The 19,674-nt window shown below is 41.4% G+C and overlaps 1 long non-coding RNA gene across 1 annotated transcript in view; it reads left to right on the top strand.

Annotated features, from left to right (window-relative positions):
* The window catches only part of LOC121043020 (uncharacterized), a 312,549-nt gene that overhangs the window by 108,394 nt on the left and 184,481 nt on the right, over positions 1–19,674 (top strand). The window lies entirely within an intron of this gene.

Below are 19,674 nucleotides of genomic sequence, written 5' to 3'. Positions count from 1 at the left end.
ATGATCTCAGCTTGAGATGGGAAAGAATAATGAACCATTCATTCCCATTCAAGACACTAATTAAAAAGGCACAGTTTTGTTTTCATGAGTTGTGATGATGACTTAATTATAGCAGGACCATGTAAAAAAAAAAAGTCTTATTTTGAGGCTTAAGAGCAACTGTAGAGGTGCCCGGGTGGCTCAGTCGGTTGAGCGTCTGACTTCGGCTCAGGTCATGATCTCACAGTTCATGAGTTCAAGCCCTGCGTCAGGCTCTGTGCTGACAACTCAGAGCCTGGAGCCTGCTTTGGATTCTGTGTCTCCCTCTCTCTCTGCCCCATCCCCACTCATGCTGTGTCTCTGTCTTAAAAATAAATAAAACATTTAAAAATTAAAAAAAAAAGAGCAACTGTAGAAGCACATAGTGGCTGTCTTGGGCATGTGGGAGGATAAGGAAGGAGCAGGTAGAAAGAAGACAGTAGGGAGTAAGGGTTTGGCTTCTAGTTCCATTTCTCCTTGTAATTGGCTGAATAACCTCAGGCTACTTCACCTCTCTGGTCCTGTTTCTTCTTAAAGAAATATGGATGAAGTCTGTTGGACTGTGGGCGTCATATTGGCCCTCCACATGGTCGTCACTGGAGGATCATAACTTATGTCAAGTTACTGTCTGTTGAAGGACACAGGTGCATTTTGTTTGGAGCAGACCCTGAATGATGACAGTATGGCTGTGTTCAATAATCTGAATTGGAAGCTGGAGAGAATATTCTTGGGTGATAAATGTGGACTAAAGTAAATGGGAGAAAATTAAAGAGGAAAGCGATTGGCATATACTAGGTACTTTCCTTAAACTAAGCTCTCTAATGATCATACTCAATCTTTTCATTGGGGTAAGCATTATTTCCCCCACTTTATAGATGAGGACTCTCAGGGTAGGAGGGTTTAAGTAACTTACCTAAAGGCACACACCTGGCAAGTGAAAAGTTGAGGTTAGAACCCGAGGCAGAGGGACTCTACATCAAGTCTTCTCTCCATCATAGCATACTGTTACAGGTTACTCAAGTGAATAGTGGATAAAAAGAATTTTGTAACAATCCCATCCAAGAATAAAATGGAAAGCTCACATAATAGTATGTTCAATGCCCTTAGGTGCATTTGATCAGACGTCTGGTCCCCCATGGTCAAATGTGCTGAAAGGGTTCGTGTGTCCGCATGTTCATGGCAGATACCGGCAGGATATTGAATTGGCATGATTTCTTTCCTGACCAGTCAGTCAGCTAGACCACATTCTTCCCTTACAGACAGGTGTAAGCAGGAAGCATATGACTGAGTTCTGGCCAGTGAGTGTTGGTGCAATTCCAGCTCCAGGCCTGGACCATGAAATTTGCCCCAAAGCTCCCCACTCTTTCTTTCTTCTGCATGGTTCATTGGGAGACTATGGGGGCACGAAGTATGGTTGAGTGTAGATGAAAGGGGCCTGGATTTTGTCCACACCCCTGAAGCAGCATGAGAGTGTGCTATGGGCGAGAAATGAAGCCTTATCCTTTGAAATCACTATGATGTGGAGATGTTGGTAATGGATGTTGTTAGACTATCTTGCCTGGTACAGATGACCTCTAGTGTCCTTTTACCCTGGAATGTTCTAGGATTCGATGAAATTAATTAGAATGTAGAGAGGCCCTAGGCAATGTAAGTAAATAGCTGATTGTGTACTTTGGGGAAGCACTGGGAAATGAGGTAGGTAACACTTCCTTTTCTCTTTCCATGCCTCAGGCAGCCTATTTGTACTGTCAGCCAGACTTCAGTGAAAAATTTCTTTGTAAACATCTATTCATTTATTAATTCACTGATTTAATTAACAAACATTTGTTGTGTGGAAAGTTCAGGAACTCTGTGCTCTGGAGACTTGAAATACAAAGATGAATGAGACAGTCATTACTCCCAACAAGCTGGCAAGACCACAGGCTTTGAAGGGACCCCAGATGACATTCTGTTTAACCAAGTGCCTCTCTTAACATGTGTCCCTGAGCAATCTTATCAGACAAAGACTTCATTTACAAATTGCACCCCAGTGACTCTCAGGTTTCCACTTTTATCCTTGAACTCCGTGAAAGACAGATACAAGATAGGAAAGAATATATCAACATGCACATTATAGAAACATGAAATGTTTATTCTTATAGTGGAAACCCTTTCGTTTTCAAAATAAGACCAAGAAAAGGAAGAGAGTATGGCAACTGTTGTAACCAGCATGGGATCAGGAAGAAGGATGCTGTGAACCAGAAGATGATGCTCAAGAGAGAGATGAAGACGGCATGATGGACCAGCGAGAGAATTCGGATTTTAAGTGCTGTGATAGGGAGGACTAGGCTTTCCACTTACCCTGTGTCTAAGAACAGTGCCTACCACATGTCCACAATGAGTTATATTAATGGGTACATGCATGTACATATGTCGTATTATGTGACATACATATATGTCATGCCTGTATAATTAGCGAACATATCATAAAGCGATCAACATGTATTAAATGCATTTATTATTCCAGGTACTATTCCAAGCATGGTTGTCTTGGGATCTGCCATATTGAGGCTCCCTTCCCACTCTAGCCCAGGCCATGTTTTGATTCTACTTTTTAAAAAATGTAGGTGCAACGGAAGTCTTATTGGGTCAGAGGGAGGGAGAACAATGGGAGGATTCTCAGCACCCTTTATTTGCTAATATGTATTTGATAATACTGTGAAGCAGTATCAAGATATTACTAGTGCTGTTTCCAGCCTTCATCCTAAGGGTAAGCTTCATCAGAATCCCAAACTTCAATCCCATAGAGCCATCCCTTCTTTAGTGACCGGGGAGGTAGACGACAGAAGTGTCTCCTACAGTTAAATCTCTGCAGGTTCAACAAGGCTGCAGTTCGAATGGAGTGGTATCTAGGGGAAATTCCACCCCTGTAGCTCTGCCTGAGGGCAGAAATAAGGAACTCTGAGTAATATCTCATCCTGTCTTCACTGCCTCCCTCCCCATGTTTCTCTCCATTGCTAAAAACAACGTTAGCAAGTGAGTATGACTTCTAAACAAATACGGGCTTTCCTTTATGTTTGGAGCATATGTGAGTTGATAAGTATGATAACAAGATGAATACTCATAACCAACCTAACAATTTGTAAGTCAGCATATGACCAGTACCAAGGAAAATTACCTGTAAGTTCCTTTCCTTATATGTCCATCGTTGTTACCTATTTTAAAATAATTTTATAAATCACACATGCATCTCTTAAACAGTTTACTTATTTAACATTGTTTAGGTTTTAATTTTTATAAGAAATAAAATTTACTCTTTTTTCTCTACTCACCATCTGTTCATAAGATTCACCTTTCTCAAAATGGATTAAGGACTTGAATGTAAGACCTGAAACTGTAAATCTCCTAGAAGAAAGCAGAGGGGAAAAGCTTGCTGATATTGTTCTTTGCAGTGATCTCTAGGGTATGACACCCAAACTACAGGCAATGAAAACAAAAAGAAACAAGTGGGACTACATCGAATTAAAATTCTTGCGCACAGCAGAGAAAATAATCAAAACAGTAAAAAGGCAACCTAAGGAATAGGAGAAAACATTTACAAACCACTTATCTGGTAAGAGGTTAATATCTAAAATATACAAGAAATTTCTGAGACTCAATAACAACAACCAAAAAGCAAAAGCAAATAACCCAATTAAAAACTGGACGAAGGGCTTGAATAGACATTTCTCCAGAGAGGACATACAAATGGCCACCAGGTATGAAAAAGGTGCCCATCATCATCACCCATCATCAGGGCAATGCAGATCAAAACCACAATGAGGTATCACCTCATACCAGTAACAATGGTTATTGTCCAAAACAAAAACCAAGGAGGACCAGCATTGGCAAGGATGTGGGGAAAAGGGAACCCTTGTACACTGTTGGTGGGGATCTGTATTGGTAAAACTATTATGGAAAACAGTGTGGAGTTTCCTCAAAAAATTAAGATTAGAATTACCGTATGTATTGAGCAATTCCACTTCTGGGTATATTGTCCAAAATTTTTGAAATCAGTATCTCAAAGAGATATCTGCACTCTCTGTCCAATGCAGCATTGTTCATAATTAGGTTGAACATGTGGAAGACATGGAAACAACCTAAATGTCCATCAACAAATGAATGGATATAAAGACAAGGGGTATATACATACTGTAGAATATTTTTCTGCCTCAAAAAAGAAGGAAATCCTACCATTTGTAACAACATGGATGAAAGTGAGGACATTATGGTAAGTAAAATAAGCCAGTCTCAGAAGAACAATTATTGCATGATTCCACTTAGGTGAGGTATTAATAATGGTCAAATGTACAGAAGCAGGGTTAGAAGAGGTAGTCCGGTGGTTACCATGGGCTGGAGGAGGGGTAAATAATGAGAAGTCGTTCAAGCAGAATAAAGTTTCAGTTATACAAGATGAGTAAGTTGTAGGTATATCTGCTGTACAACACGGTCCGCAGAGTTAACATGGTCTTGTGCACCTAAAATTTTGTTAAGATCGATTTCATGATAGGTATTCTTACCACATATACACAAAGAAGGACACAAGAATGAGCAGAGAGGCACCAGTCTGGCACGGACCTACCAAGTTCAGATTTTTTTCCAAAGACCAGGCTAAGTCTGAAAAAACTTGAGCAAGGAAAGCACATGGTCATGTGGCTATTCGTTTACTTGGTTTTATTTTCATGTAATCTCTTTCACAAATACGTTTTGGCTACTTACCACATTTTATAATTCACACAGAACTTTTTCCTAAATTTTCTCATTTTTTCCTCTCAACAGTCTTGTGAGCTAGTTAGTTAGGGGCTATAACTTCCATTGGACAGTGAGCCACCCTAGGCTCAATTTCAGACTTGTCTAACATCATAGAATTAGTTGGTGACAAAGATCTTCCTAAAATTCAGGACCTTTGGTCAAAAATCCACTTATGGTGATGTCCCCCTGTTTGTATACAGAATTGAGGGTGTTTGCTGCATAAAACTGTTAACGACTAAGAAGAATTAAAGTGGAAATAAGAATCTGACCTTCATACAGGAAATGGGGACAGAAGCTACACGCAGAATAGTGTAGGAGGCAGAATACACGCAGTACGGAGAAATTATTTAGCAAACCTTGATAGGACCCCAAGTGCATCTTTATACTACAACATTGATGGTCATCATTATGGCAGCTTTGGGTGTGCAGATTCTAGAAGGCTGAGTAAAGCCGCTCTGTCCTCGGACTCCCGTACATGGCCTACTTTATATGAGTCCCTGGTGCACCTACTGAATGGATTCTTTACAAAGAGTGATACAAGTAAGGGTTATTAAAGCAAACACATTCTCCTCTTGGACCGGAACGTGGTGTGCAGGTGTGCAGGTGAACCCTGGAGGGATGGGGAGAGAATTATCATTTATGGAGTATTATTATGTACCAACTGTTCTGCATGCACTGTCTTTATGATAACCTTCCAAAGTGGGCATTAAAGACCATTGTTCCAGAGGGTAAACTAGAAACTTGCTAAGCTTGGCTTTCCATTCTAGTTCTGCCCTTTCTGGTTTTGTGATTTAGGGGAAGTTGCCGTGTGGCTCAGACCTTCAGTTCCCTTGATATAAAATGAGCACCAATGTACATAATCAGTTGATGTCATTGTCAATATTTTATACCCGAGATGATGTGTAAGAAACTGCTCTGTGAACCACAAACTATTATCCTCATGTGTAGAGGAATAAGACTTAATACCAGGTTTTCTATTTAGAAACAATTAGAAGGATTATTATTTAAGTCAAGCCTTTTATTTCATGAACTGCTGAAAAAGGAATGGAGAAAAATGAAAAAGGTCCGTTTAAAAGGCCAGATTTATACTGAGTTATTATTTTTTAGCACTGTGTGTTAACCACCAGTGCTAGCATAAGGCGGGAACACAGGACAAAATAAGTTTATTCTAAATTAAGTAGAATTAGATGGAAAATAATTCACAAAAGGAGTCACTTATAAAAATTATACCTTCTCCAAGAGTTATATTTTATGACTTGGTATGATTATCTAAAGCATATGTCCCAAAGTTTAGCATCTGTATGAGCATAGAGATTTACATTTCAGATGGCTAAAGACAGCTCTGTAAGAAAGCAACTTGACAGTAAGGGCTTCTCTCTTTTTACACTGAATGCTAGGAAATACACCACGGAAGATCTACATGAGTGACCAAAGAGCATTGTCGTGGCTTTTCTTCCCAAGATCTTTGCTTTCCTCTCCTTAGGGAGTAAGTTACTTCTTTAAGTCTTGGGGTTAAAGAGCCAGGGTACTAACTGCCTTTGTCACCAAGGATGTACCTACAAATCAGAATCTGAATAAGCAATGCCATTTATCTCCAAGTTGTTTGCCTTATGATTATTTTTAGTTAAAGTTGTCACATTCTTAAAGGGAAAATCCTGTGTCTGATTTTGTATTTTCTGTTCCCAGGGAATGAGAGTTAGGATCACCATCATACCCATCAAAATAATAATCACCATCTATATTGATTATCTTCTACCGCATAACAAATTGTCCCAAAATTTTGTGGTTTAAACAATAATGAATATTACTTATATCTTATAGTTTCTGGGAGTCAACAATGTGGAAGCGACTTAGCTGGGTGGTTCGGGCTTAACATCTTTCCTGGGGTTCCAGTTAAGATGTAGGTTGGGGCTGTAGTGTTTTAAAGTCTTGGCTGGGACTGGACTGGATTCACTCATCTGGTTGGCACTTTGGTACTGGCTGTTGGGAGGAGGCCTCAGTTCCTTACTCTTTCACAGAATTGCTTGAGTGTCCTTATGACATGGGGGCTGACTTCTCACAGAGTGAACAATCCAAGAGAGCAAGGCAGAAGCTGCAATTTCTTTCCTTATCCTAATCATGGAAGTCACATAGAATCATTTTATTATTTATTTATTTTTTTTTTTTTTTTAATTTTTTTTTCAACGTTTATTTATTTTTGGGACAGAGAGAGACAGAGCATGAACGGGGGAGGGGCAGAGAGAGAGGGAGACACAGAATCGGAAACAGGCTCCAGGCTCTGAGCCATCAGCGCAGAGCCCGATGTGGGGCTCGAACTCACGGACCGCGAGATCGTGACCTGGCTGAAGTCGGACGCTTAACCGGCTGCGCCACCCAGGCGCCCCATAGAATCATTTTAACAATACCCTATGGTTATCTGGGCCAGTCCTATTTAATGTGGGAGAGAAAAGTCTATTGAAGGGCTAGAAAGCCAGGAGACATGGGCTATTTGGGACCATTTTGGAGACTGTCAACCACATCATCATAATACATTTTCAAATGAAGGAATGACTTAAGAAATGAGAAATACACAAGCATTAAAGAAAAATGTTCTCGGGGCGCCTGGGTGGCTCAGTCGGTTAAGCATCCGACTTCGGCTCAGGTCATGATCTCACAGTTTGTGGGTTCGAGCCCCGCGTCGGGCTCTGTGCTGACAGCTCAGAGCCTGGACCCTGCTTTGGATTCTGTGTCTCCCTCTCGCACTGCCCCTCCCCCACTCACACTCTGTCTCTCTCTCAAAAATAAATAAACATTAAAAAAAATTAAAAAAAAAAAGAAAAATGTTCTCTAGGTATATTTTCTTACAGGAAGAGAGTATATTTGTAGATCTTCTTTTTTTTCCACTCCTGACATGCCATTCTTTAGTTTTTAGTTAGAAGGAGGCAACAATAATTTCTATCTAAACTTAATGTCAATTAACACAGTAATTACAAGACAGTAGCTAGTCTCACATGATAATTGATGATAATTGCTTCCTGCTTTAATTGGTATATAAACAAGACTATGCAATAGGAATCCAAACATTCCTTCAAAAGGAAAAAAGAAAATCAAAGAGGGAAATTTGTCAAAGTCATTTCTAAGCTGATAAGAAGCTAACAAATCCAGCCTACATGTCTACAAGGCATCAAAGCAGCTGCGGGCAATGCTTGGCACTTTCTCAGAGCTGGCAAGGATTACGGAGGAAGCAAGAGCACCACGCTGGCTGGCATCGGCTCCAGGGTGCTGCTGAGATGTGTGCCGATGCCCAGCTGTCCACGGCAGTGATGCCAATGTGCTGAAGTGCTTGAAGGCTGCCAACGCGACAGACCAAAGTAGGCTCATCAGTGAAAGATGGGATGATGTCTCTCCTCTGTTGCCACCTGTGCCTTCTGGAACGCTAGGTTCAAAGCAAAATGGGGGAGAGGGTGAGGGTTAGTGTTGTTTTTGAGGTGAAAAACTGTGGAAGTCTATATGTCATAGCATCTGAAAACTAAGGAGAAGCTTGAGTGAGGAAGGCATGCGATTCAGGGCAACAATCTAGCCTTCATTTGCTAATGAGGGGAAAAGGCCAATGAATGAGGCAAGTGAAACTTTTAGAAACCCAGCTGCATCCTCATAGAACAGTAGGCAGATGGCACATGGAAATTAATTAATGTCAGTATATCCAAGTAGAGAAGAAATAAAAGAAGATATGGAAGAAAGAACTGTTGTCCAAGATTAGACACTTTGAAAAGCTGAGGAGATACAACATCTTGAGGGCAGCTGGCAGAGATGGTTATCTTCCCTACCCACTTGGATGGGGCCTCAGCAGCATCACTAGCAGTTTCTTTTCAGAAATCCATTGAAGAGGATTCCCCAGTGGAAACAAACATGGGAACTAGAGGGGAAAAAATACCCCGGGAAATTGGTGTCTCAGATCTAGGCAATACCAATCAGGAAGCAGAGTCAACAGTCCCTGGGACACAGGGGCAGAGGGCTGCTTATGAGAGGTCGTGGAGGTGATTTTACAGCAGTAAGTTGGAGCACTTATGCAGTTCTAAACTAGGGGTGCCAGACATGGCTCAGAGGGGAAACAGAGATTAAGTTTTCTGAAGAGGCAAGATGGGAAGGAAAGGCACCTCAAGTGAGATCTGACGATAAGGGATGCCACCATTGTAAAATTTGAAACATTGCTAAATAGGCAACAGTCTCTCCAATGCTACCCTCTGGAAGATGAAAATGTGAGCATAGGTGGTTCCCCCCGCCTGACATGGCAAGTGGTGCCCTAACATGGTTTACTATGGAACCAGGGAGATCACTCCCAATTTTGTTTAGTTTTACAGGTCATGAACCCTGAACCACCATCTTGAGACTGAGCAACAACATGGCCAGGATGAATCCAAAAAGGATCCCCTTTTCTCCTCATTTTGTGTTTTGTCCTTGGCTGCTGTGATTATTAGGTTCTGGAAACATCATTTTGCTTGGCAAAACTGCCCTAAAACTAGGGATACACTTATTTTCTAAGTTTCACGGGTGTGGGGCCCAGATTATGATAACCGTATGCATCCTCTTAACAGTTTGTGGAATCTTACTTCATGAAGCTCAAGGAGATTTGTCTGCTGTGGTCTTGAATAAGCAGTTCTGTGAATGAACAGCCCAGATGGACCTCCTGAAGGAGTAGCTTAATGCTACCTATGCTTCTGAATGAATATCTAGTCTGAGATGGAGCATAGTACAGTAGAAGTGAGGGTGGTGAACTTTAGTTGTTAAATTCTTTTCACTTCCTCTCAATTGAGTTAATACTAGTTGTCGTAACAAGAAGATCCTAGACTTCTCACATGAGGTACTCTTTGTGGTGGTGATGTAGTGTCTGCTCCATACAGTCATGTGGCCAGAAGTCAATTATTTGGCCACATTTAGATGAAAGGGAGCCTGGGCAGTGTCATTGACAACCACTTCCAAATGGTAACTATATATTTTGAGAAGGGGATTTGAATCTCTAATGGACAGCAAAGACAAGATAATTTGATTTTGGCTTTTAATTCCTTGGATATTAAATTCTTCGGATTCGTATTGAAACTCTTGGGAGTTGAATCTTTTTCTGCAATATGATAATGAAAGTGGTTTTATGAAACTTTAGGACATTTCTATGTGATTGGTTTTAAGTTATCAGAGTATCTTCCTGATATTCTTAAATCTTATCACAGAACCTCATCAGCTATACTGGACATAATTTGCCTGAAAATAATTAAAGGCAAGAAAAAAGAAGTGGGAATATATTTTCAATTTACATACAAAGTTTTTCAAGTTCCTGTCATGAATTGATCGTTAATACTATTTCAGAACCTTTTGGGGACAACATCAAAACTACCTATCCGTAGTTCCAGAGTGACAGTGGAACAATGGCTGGTGTTGAATGTGAGGTCCCTCCCTGAAGGACGTAGCTTCATTCTGGTAGGGGTAAGATTAGAAGACAAACCTGGAAGGATTAAGAGAGCTCAGCCTAGGGCATGTTAGAGATCATTTGTTTCTTCCTCCTCCCTTTTGCTTTTGGAAGTCTTCCCTAACACAGTTCTACTGGTCCCAGTGGCCCTTACTCATTGAACACTAGGGTTGAGGGGCCCTGGCCTTGTCCTTCTCTCCATGGGGTACACCTGCAAAGAGAAAGGATTCCACTGTGGGCCCTTTGGTAAAATGTCTTGTGCAGTAAGGGCCCTCATTTCAGGGGAAGGGAAGACTCAATTCAGAGGAGTATCATTAAGTTTGTTCCTCTACAGTTTAGCCATATCCTCCTGCCTAATTTTCACTAGTAATAAGCCTGGCATTGTGGTTTCCATCTGCCTAACACCGTACGACCATATGTCAGTTGGTTTGAACTTGAGGGATGTTATTTTTTGACCCCATCAAATCAACTGTAAACTGGGTTGAAATCGTGGCTCTCTTGCTTACGATCTGTATGGTACTGAGACATTTGTATGGTCTCTCTGAGCTTTGGTTTCCTGCCTAGTAAGTAGGGGCAATAATTATCTCTACAATAGTGTTGTCAGGAGTAGATATGATAGTGGTTGTAAAATGCTCTGTACAGCACCTGGCACACAGTAAGCACTCAACAAATTGTATCTCTTATTATTATGAGACATTTTTTTACCAGTTGATCTTATATCATGTGTGTGTTGCATATACAGTGCTGGGAAATAATTAGCTTTTACCTTTCCTTTTGGTTATTCATGGTGACATAACCATCAGTACCTGTGTTATCTTCAAGTACCAGAAATTAAAAATTCAATGAGGACAGTGACAGCAGGCTCAGAAAGATGGTAGGACTGGGAAAAGGTTGCCCATATTTTAAGATGCATTGAAGCTGGGCAACTTTCCATCAGCACCCCACCCAGCCCAATAAAAATAAGTACACTCATACAGGTGGTCCCCTCACACCTACTTGTTCATATTTTGCCCTGTCATATTGCTGTCCTTTTCATTTACAGGTTTATCTGCCTTTTTCCACTCTGATCTTAATGGGGACTGAAGTCTTCGAGCCCTGGGCACTAGCCTACAACTGTTGGGACAGAGTAGGCTCTCATCAAGTGTCCGTTACGCTGAGACGTCTTTCATTCCCTCCTAACACCTGTGTACATCAGAAGTCCTCAGACTGTGCTTCTCTGCCAAAACACATGCAAGGAATGGGATAAGACTCCATCAGTACCTGGTGATTTTTATGGGAATGGACAGCTTCCTGAGGAAAGGTGTGTAAAACCTGTGGCTCGGCACAGTGGGAGGAATAGGGGAAGGCAGTTTGAGTCAAACCTTCCTGGATGATCTCGTTTTGCTCTTCTGTGCTCAACTGAGAATTGCAGTGTCTAATGTGCTCAACTCTGGGTCCCTAGAGCATATCTGTAGCTATATCTATATCTTTATCTACATCTATCTATACCTATAGATATCTCCATATATATTGAATAAATAAGTGTTTTCCAGATGCTGAAGAAAAATGGAGACATGGATAGGGATGGGTGGTGGAAAAAAGATGAATAAAAGTCATGTATTAATCATTGACACAGGAGGGCTATCAGAGAAGCCATATTTAAGCCTTTCTTCTTACACTATTAAGTAGCAGATTCGCTGTCAATTCTTTTGTAGACACTCTGTCAAGTTGAGGAATTTATTTTCTATACTTATTTTGTGAGAGTTTTGTTTTATATCATGGATGGGTGTTGAATCATGTCAAAGCCATTGGATTCAATTTACTAACCTTTTCTTAAAGATTCATGCCAATATACATAAGAGATATTGGTCTGAGATTTTCTGTTCTAATGATGTCTTTGTTTGGTTTGGGTGTGAAGGTTATACTGGTTTTGTAAAATAAGTTGGGACATGTTCCCGTCTTTTCTATTTTTCTGGGAGGGATTGTATAGAATTGGTGTTAATCCTTCTTGAAACATTTGGTAAATTTTTTTTTTTAATAAGTCCATCTAGGCCTAGAGATTTCTTCTCAGTAGTTTAAATTCAGTTTCCTTAATAGTTACAGGGATAGTCGAATGATCTATTTCATATTGGCTAAGATGAGTTAGTTTGTACTTTTTGAGTCTCATTTCATCTGTATTGTCAAACCGGTTAGAGTTCATAGTATTTTCTTACTATGTATTTCTTACGTAGTATTTTCTTCTATCCTTTCGTTGTCTGCAGCATCCGCGGTAATGTCCTTGTTTTAGTCTCGATAGTAAATTGTGTCTTATCTCTCTTTTTTCTTTTTTTCTCATTCATTTAATTTTTTAATTGAAGTGTAATTAATGTACAATGTTATATGAGTTTCAGGTGTACAGTATAATGATTCAACACTTCCATACATCACCCAGCGCTCATCAGGACAAGTGCGCTCCTTAATCCCTTTTCCCTGTCTCTCCCACCACCTCCCCACCGCCCCTCTGCAACCACCCGTTTTCTGTAGTTGAGGGTCTGTGGGGCGCCCCCCCCCGTCACTCTTGCTAGAGGTTTGTAAATCTACTGACCTCGTAAAAGAAGCCAGACTTCTGTTTCATTGATTGGCTGATTGCTTTTTTGTTTTAAATTTTATAAATCTTGGCCCTTATCTTTATTTCCTTACTCTTGCTCAATTTGAGCTTATTTTATGCTTTTTAAAAAAAATTTCTTGTGAGAACTCAGATTATTATTAATTTGAGACTTTTCCTCTTTTCTAATGTAAATATTCAGTGCTGTAAATTTTTTCTTTTCAGTACTGCTCTGAGACCCAACTTTTTTTATACATAGTGTTTTCATTCTCTAGTGTATTTTATTCCCTTGAGACTTCCTCTTTTCATCCACAGATTATTTAGAAGTGGGCTTTTGGTTTTTAAGTGTTTGAAAAGTTTCCTGTTGCTTTACTTTTATTGATTTCTAGTGTGATGCTGTTTTTGTCAGGAAACATAATTGGTATGATTTAAATTTGTTGAATATTGTTTTATGGCCCATGAGATGCTCTACCTTCATATATGTTCTATCTTCATGAAAAGGATGTGATTCTGCTGGTGATAGCTGGAATTTTATATTCATGTTGACTAGATCTTGTTGGTTGATGGTATTGCTGACTCCTGTATTTTTGCTAATTTTTTGTCTAATTGTTCTATCAGTTGTTGAGAGAGGGGTGTTAAAGTCTCCAATGATCATTTTGGATTTGTCTGTTTCAACTTTCAGTTCCGTCAGCTTTGGCTTCATGTATTTTTCAACTCTATTTTTTGGTGCACATACATTTAGTATTATTACTGTGTCTTCTTGATGAGTCTCTCCTTATATCATTGTATAATATCCCTCTCTGCCTCTGGTAATTTTCTTGACTTTCCATGATATTTATATAGCAACTTCTGCTTTATTGTTGTTGTTGTTGTTTTGGTTAATGTTTCCAGGGTATAACTTTTTCCACTCTTTTGGCTTCAACTTGTGTAAATCATTATATTTGAAGTGATTTCACATAGACGGCATATAATTGAGTCATATTTCTTTTTTAATCCGCTCTCCTAATCTCTGAGTCTTAATTAGTACATTTAGACATTTTGCATTTAATGCAATTATTATTATGTCAGCCTCAAGTTATCCACTTTAGTTTTTGTGTTCTGTTTATTCTGTTTTTTGCTTCTTTTCTTTTCCTTGACTGTCTGTGGGTTTCTTGAACATTGTTTAGGATTCTAGTTTTGATTTAGCTATAGCACTTTTGAATCTGTATCTTTGTATAGCTATTTCAATGGTTGCCTAGGGATTACACTGTATATACATAATTTATCATCATCTGAAGGTGTCAGAATTTCATCAGTTTGGGTGAAGTATAGAAATCTTACCTCCCTTTACTTCCTTCTGTCCTCCCTCATTTGTAATATAATTGCCTTAGGTATTTCCTCTGTGTACGTTGAGAACTACATCAGGCAGTGTTACAGGTTTTGCTTAAACCAGCAAACATAACTTAGAAAACTCAAGAGGGGAAAGAAAGCCTCTTGCATTTGCTGGTATTTTTGCTCTTTTTGTGTTTCCGTCTTCTTCCAGATGTTCCAAAATTCCTTCTTTTATCTTCCCCTTTCTAGAGAAAGGAATTTGGCCTTTCTAGAGAATTTCCTTAAGTCGTTATTTGTTTTTAAGTTCTGGACTGTGTTTGGTTCCTTTATATATCTTCTTTTTCGTTGCTGTGGTGTTTCACTTTTACAATTTGTGTCGGGTGTGTTCACAACTGCTCATCAAAGCATTTTTGTAATGATTGCTGTAAAATTCTTGTCAGATAATTCTGGCATCATGCTTATCTCAGTGTTGGCATCTATCGATTGCATTTTTTTTTCATTCAGTTTGAGATCTGCCTGGTTCTGGATATGAAGCATCATTTTCAGCTGAAACCAGGACATTTTGGGGTATTATGCTAGAAGAGTCTTAGAAGGATGTTATTTATTCTTCCAGTGGACAGGCACCCTCTGACACAGTCTGGTGGGCAGAGAGTGGTGCCACCTCTTACTGCCAGCCAGATGGTGTGGAATTGTAGCTTCTGCACTCAGCTTCCATCGGCATTTGTGGGTAAGGGAGGTGCTCCTTACCACTGCTGGGGATGTGGGAGTTCTGGCTCCCACTGGGCCTCTGCTGACCCTACTTCATCTGGGGGGAGACAAGACACCTCACTTCTGCTCCCCAATGGCCTTCCCTCACCCAGTGGATAGAGAGTACCTCATTACAGACGAGCCGTGGTATGAAAGTCCTGACTCTTCACCAGGTCTTCTCTGACACCAACCCAGTGCCGAGGGGGAGGATCTGCTGAGTGGGGGGGGGGGGGGGGCCCCCCCCCCCCCCCCCCCGGCCCCCCCCCCCCCCCCCGGGGGGGGGGGGGCCCCCCCAAGTCCAGCCTCCCCATGTGGTCCCCACTGACACCTCAGAGGAGGGGAGGGGGCTTGGAGAGAGGGGCTTACTGCTGAATCGTGATGCGAGTCTTGGCTCACCACTCAGCTGTCTTTCGTCATCCCAGCAAGGATGCTGCCTGCCTTGTTCTAGTCTGGCAAGAGTGGAGTCTGTGCTCTCTATGTGGCCTTGGTGGTGGGATTGAGAGTGGGTTCAACAGGTTTTTTTCTCTGTTGTTTGGCTAGAGGAGAGAAATTATTGTCTGCAAGATTTGTACCTTGCTAGGCGACCCCTGTTCGGATCCTTTGGCTAAAAAGAACAGGTTTTTCATGGGCCTGCTTTTTTTTTTTTTTCCTTTTTTGCCTGTGCCCATTGGCATTCTGAGTTGCCAGCTTCTCCAGTGTCTAGTCTGGGCTACATGAGGCAAACAGACGAGCAAACCAAAAAACCAGGGAATGCATCCCCGTGTCCTTCCTCGGGTCATGAAGTTCCTGGCTTGTCCCTTTGTCCATCTTCTTTCCATCTTTCAGCCTCCTTTTGTTTGTTTTATGTACGGCATCCAGGGCTCTTAGTTGTACTTAGTGGGTGGACTAGGATAAGGTACCTCCCTAGAAGCAAAAGTTCTAGCCTTTTTGGATCATTAAAAGTGGGCTCCAGATTAAAACTCAACCTGAAATCTGTTTTCAGCCTTTGTATCGAGTGACTTGACCTGGGGACGGATGTGGGATCATGTGAGCTGAACTTTCATGTCTCCTAGTACTTTGGTGCCATGGTGTGTGTGTGTGTGTGTGTGTGTGTGTGTGTGTGTGTGTGTGAGTGAGTGTTTGGAGATCGTAATATTCCCTGTCCCAAAATGAGAAGACATTTTCTCCTTCCTTCTTCCCTAGGTCTAGCCTCTCTTGAGCTGCGAGAGGCAGGCATTCTATTTTGCAACTGACCTTATATTAGTAATGCAGAGACATTCCTGGTCTGTCTCTTGATCTACTCTTAGTAATTTCCTCAAAAATGGTGGCCTCTGAGGACTCTGTATGGTTTCCTGGGGGGGGTGTGCTTTACCCTGGCCATCCCAGAGGGCACAGAATCCCCTCTCACCAAAAATACTGCTCTTCTAAACTGTAAGGTTTCTAGATTAAGCAAATAAAAATACATGGCACCCAGGTAAGTTGTCATTTCAGATAAACAACTAATAGCCTATTTTAGTATAAGTGTGTCCCGTGTGATATTTGAAATATTCTTAGAGTAAGAACGCATTTGTTTGCCTGAAATTCAAGTTTAACTACATGCGCTGTATTTTATTGGGCCGCCCTAAATGTAAGAATTGCTCCTGGCCTTTCTCTCTTCCTTTCTTCCTTCTTCCCCTTTGTGGCATGGGGAGGAGAATGGGATGCTTCAAAGCTGTTGTAGGGCAAGTTCTTAAAGCTCTTTGCAAGTCCTGGGAGAGAAGTCCAAGCCTAATTGTTTATAGTCCTTTTTAGAATGTGGGTAATTAGGGCTTCCTTGTTCTCAGATGTAAGCCTTAATTCTTAGGAAATAGGAAAAGTCTTATTCAGCATCCTATTATAGACAACAGGATTAGACACTATAATCAAATGGTAAGCTAAATGCAATCACATTCCAAAATATATAATTCAAGTAATGAATGTTGTGGACGCAGAGAAGGAGAAAACACAGGAAAGGTTGGATGTCTGTCTTTCCCAACACCTCTGGGTCTCTCTTTCCTCATGAGAAGATGAGATGATTGAACTAGAAAATATCCGAATGATTTAAGGTATTAAATGGGTTATTTTCTAGTGCTTTGGAGTTTTGGCTAAGAACCCACAGCTGAGGACACTAACAAAAATTGTAGCTAACATTTACGATTATGGACAGACCCTGCTTGTACTTGTTTTAACCTTACATCACCCCTGGGGTAGATACAATTGGCCTCATCCCCTTTGTACCAATAAAGAAGCCAAGGAATTGAAGAGGTGAAGCAAACTGGCCGAGGTCACGTGGATTTCAAGTGCCCCACGCAGTCTGAGGGCCCATCTCACCATGAAGTGTACACATACATCCAGTGAGCATCACCATCACCCTTCATGGGAAGAAAGGCTGGACAGCTACTGTGGAGGTGTCTTTGAAGGCAGTTCTGAAAAGCCACAAAGACTTGGCAATTTGTTCCCTTGCCCCCAAAGAAGAGGGGAATGGGGTCCCCCAACCTAAGCCAATTATGAGGAAGCCTAAGACAACACAGCAATTTGAAGTGGTCCGCAATAGCAGGAATTGGCCTTGACGCTTGGTAAACACGTAGAGTTGCCCTGTGGTATGGGGTGGGGGTGCTCAAAACCCCACAGGGTCCTCCCACAAGAAAGAGTGGGCATTTGAATGTCTGCCGTAATAGACATTTAGCAACCAAGGTGACTTCAAATGCTCAAGCTAAATAAAGATACCTTTCACCTCTTTCCTCTTATCTTTCAATCCCACCTGGACACTGGAGGAGTCCCAGAGGGGCAGATGAAGTGGAGGAAGACACAGGTCCAGGAGGAAGGTGGAACCAGCCATTCTTTCTCCCTCTGTTTCCCTCGTGGCTCCGAAGCTGAAAGTAGGAAGATGCTGAGATTCTAAGGTGGTGAAGTGGGCTTAGATGTCCTGATACCTGCAAATGGAACTATTGTAAACAAATAACAAGTAAACAAAACCTGTTACTATACCCTAGACGGTTACCTTGCTCAGTAAGCTAGTGAGCTGTTCAAGGTGGCCAGTCTCTGGGTCTCCGCTTCCTCATTACCAGAATAAGGTCATTGCTTCTGGTGATTTCTGTTTCCTCTCCAGTTTTGTTTTTATTATTATTTCTTAAACATGAAATTTATTGTCAAATTGGTTTCCATACAACACCCAGTGCTCATCCCAAAAGGTGCCCTCCTCAATGCCCATTCCCCACCCTCCCCTCCCTCCCACCCCCCATCAACCCTCAGTTTATTCTCAGTTTTTAAGAGTCTCTTATGGTTTGGCTCCCTCCTTCTCTAACTTTTTTTTCCCCTTCCCCTCCCCCAGGGTCTTCTGTTAAGTTTCTCAGGATCCACATAACAGTGAAAACATATGGTATCTGTCTTTCTCTGTCTGACTTATTTCACTTAGCATAACACTCTCCAGTTCCATCCACGTTGCTACAAAAGGCCATATTTCATTCTTTCTCATTGCCAAGTAGTATTCCATTGTGTACATAAACCACAGTTTCTTTATCCATTCATCAGTTGGTGGACATTTCGGCTCTTTCCATACTTTGGCTATTGTTGAAAGTGCTGTTATAAACATTGGGGTACAGGTGCCCCTATGCATCAGCATCATCACAAAAGACTCTGAATAGCCAAAGTAATATTGAAGAAGACCAAAGCGGGAGGCATCACAATCCCAGACTTTAGCCTCTACTACAAAGCTATAATCATCAAGACAGCATGGTATTGGCACAGAAACAGACACATAGACCAATGGAATAGAATGGAGACTCCAGAATTGGACCCACAAAAATATGGCCAACTAATCTTTGACAAAGCAGGAAAGAATATCCAATGGAAAAAAGACAGTATCTTTTAACAAATGGTGCTGGGAGAACTGGACAGCAACATGCAGAAGGATGAAACTAGACCACTTTCTTACACCATTCACAAAAATAAACCCAAAATGGATGAAGGACCTGAACGTGAGACAGGAAACCATCAAAACCCTAGAGGAGAAAGCAGGAAAAAACCTCTCTGACCTCAGCTGCAGCAATTTCTTACTTGACACATCTCCAAAGGCAAGGGAATTAAAAGCAAAAATGAACTATTGGGACATCATGAAGATAAAAAGCTTCTGCACCGCAAAGGAAACAATCAACAAAACTAAAAGGCAACCAATGGAATGGGAAAAGATATTTGCAAATGACTTATCGGACAAAGGGCTAGTATCCAAAATCTATAAAGAACTCACCAAAATCCTCCCCAGTTTTAGAGAGAATATAAATCAATTCAGTGTGGCCCAGAAATCCGTCTCCCAGAGGTTGAAGTTATACATCATCTGGGGACGTGCTTTTCTTTAAGATTTAAGCACGATTATCTGAGGCTCCATGCCACGTAGTTGGTCTCTGCCCCAGGATTTCTGAGATTCCCATGGTGGTGAAGTCCCTGCTCTCCTCTGTCTCTTCCGGCTCCCTGGGACTGTAGGTGGCCCTGTGTCAGTCCTGCCTCCTGGAGTGCAGACCCTCTCTCGCTCCATTTGCCCCTGCTAGTGTCTGATCCTCATTCTCTTCCTCTCTTTTAGAGTCCCTGGTGCAACACTTTCAGGAAGCTACCAGTTATGACATCCTTTCAAGAAAGGCTTTGGGATACAGATTATCATGGCAGGCACAGAGCAGTAACAGGTTGTACTGGGTGCCGGCAATCAGTGCCCTCCAGGTCCTAGTGACACCCCCACCCCACCCCAGCTGCCGTGTTATTCGGGTCTCTAACACTATCACACTCTACTTTTCTCCTTCTGTCTTAGCTTCCCAGGCTGTAGTGTTCTCCCCTTAGG

The sequence above is a fragment of the Herpailurus yagouaroundi genome, unplaced genomic scaffold (assembly GCF_014898765.1).
Source record: "Herpailurus yagouaroundi ecotype Mexico unplaced genomic scaffold, PumYag 186, whole genome shotgun sequence".
Classification (NCBI taxonomy): domain Eukaryota; kingdom Metazoa; phylum Chordata; class Mammalia; order Carnivora; family Felidae; genus Herpailurus; species Herpailurus yagouaroundi.
Note: the sequence above shows the minus strand (reverse complement) of the source record. Positions and strands in the feature narration are given on the sequence as shown.